The sequence below is a fragment of the Apaloderma vittatum genome, unplaced genomic scaffold (genome assembly GCF_000703405.1).
Source record: "Apaloderma vittatum isolate BGI_N311 unplaced genomic scaffold, ASM70340v1 scaffold28285, whole genome shotgun sequence".
NCBI lineage: Eukaryota > Metazoa > Chordata > Aves > Trogoniformes > Trogonidae > Apaloderma > Apaloderma vittatum.
The window spans coordinates 17,541-19,715 of record NW_009716983.1 but is presented as its reverse complement, the minus strand read 5'-3'; positions in this window follow the sequence as shown (position 1 = coordinate 19,715).

Here is a 2,175-nt window from a genome sequence, read left to right as displayed (position 1 = left end):
GCAAAATTTAACAACAGAGTCCTCATAATACTTGCAAAAATCTGTTTGCTCGGGATTCCTATTCAATCCCTAAAAAGAGACTCTCAAAGAGCCCTAAATGCTGTTTTCTCTGCCTTCCAAGGCTGTAACTCTGCACCCTACTGCTGCTTCAGTTTATCAGGAGATGATGCCAGCCATGGCTACTATCTTATCTCTGTAATCCCCCAGTGTTAGGCCAAGGCTAGAGTTGTGCTAAGGGTATGCAAAATGTGCTTTGCTATGGAAAAAATACATGTCATTTGGAGAACAGGCAGAATAACTGGTATGGAATAATTATGCTTGCTACTAGCAAATGTTTGTTTTCCTGCAAAACAAGCAAAGCAGAAGCACTGAAAATACTTGTTTCATAAGAGCTATTATTAAGAGCCATCAGACTGAAAGTCAATTCATACACATATTAATGATAGGTATACAATGATGAGAACATCTGCTCAAAAAAAGCATATACAGCCACTGGAATCAGCAGTAGAGGGTTCCAAGAAGCATCGGAACAATGGTTTGGATAGAGCAAAAGTAAAGCTCTTTTGCCCCTTCTTCGACCCTTTCTACCCTCTTGAGGTATCCTTGTCTAGAGGAATACACAGAAATAGCCCTGGTGGGCCAGGTGAGAGATTGATGTAACCCAGCATCTTCCCATCAGCCCATTTCAATCTGCAGACACACAGAGAAGTACTCAGCAAGCAGAGCAACGCTTCCCCAAAACGTTCTCCAGGCTCCAGGCATTTGTCCATAGATCTTCGCCTGAGCACCGTCCCAAAGATAGTTCAGTCAAACTTCTAGTGACTGCAGATGCTTTTGGTGACTGAAGTCTACCATACACCCAAGTCTCAGGAAAACCCTTGGAAAATACATGCTACTCAACAGCTGAAACTGCTCATCAGCTTTTGTTCACAGTTCATGGTCCTGTCCCGCCAGCCCTTCCCTGTAGCAGGTAACCTACAGCAGTCTCCTTAGGAGAAATTCACGCTGGAGAACAGGGCACCACAGAAAGGGCAGAGCCCCTTTGTCTTTCCCAGCCCCTGAGCACAATGGGTGCTGCATATGCCACCACCACCCAAAAGACAACGTCACCAAACCTGCAGGAGCACTGGCAAAAGAAAAGCGTACCTCTCAGCCTCTGAGAAATCTGCCGGTGCATTAAGCTCATCTTCGCTTTTGTTTCAAAACTGTTCCTGTCCTTACTTATTAATGTGAACAGAAATTCTGTTCTTTTTTTCTTGCTATTTAGAGAAACTGAAGTGTGAAAACTGTGCAAGATGTCATTGTTCTTTCTGGGTCTTCTTTGCTGACATTTCAAAAAGGTGTGTTTTTATAATTTTTATTCTGCCCTCCCTTGCATCATTCCCTAATGCTTTGAAGAACACAGAAAAAAACCAATGCATCATACTCAATGATAACATTTATTATTCAGTTCTGCCTGATCTGGCAGATCTGACAACCAGAGAGCTTTTCAGTTCTCTATTTTTCTGCAGTATGGCTAAGACTACACTTCCTCACCATAGCCTACGCTGGGCTTTAATGTAAATTTTACAGTTCTTTCATTTCACTTTCTCAAACCGCATCCATTTAAGCTTGTAAAGCACACTTAAACATACAAATGTACTAGTTGTTATTATTAGATCTATCCTCTAAGAGGCTAAGTACACTGAATTACTACTTCAAAAAGAGAAGCTGTTCCAGAACTCCTGAGGTCCTCAGTACTTTGTGAGACCAGATTTTGTAGTATATAGTAAAATTGTTACTACACACCTGCAGCATTCCCTCCAGTGCACAGCTCCCTAGTTACAGCACACAAGTCACAGTACTGCCTGAAACATGGTGCATTTTGTGGTGCCATCACAAGCTTGGCTTTCACTACTCATAGGCTACAGCCTCCAGGAAAGTGTCATCAAAAAAATTTAAAATTATAATAAAATAAAATTATAATAGAAGGAAAATAAATTAGATACCAGCAACTCTTCCTCAACTGCAATACCCACATGAGGATTATCTAAGTAAGGTCAGGAGTGTGCCCCATGCCCCTCTGCACAACACCTCTGAAGAGGTTTACAGGTGTCGCCCACTTTGCCAGCTGCAGAACGCTGTCCATGAGAAACGCTCTAATGCTCTTTGGCGCTGCACTGTAAGTATAACCCC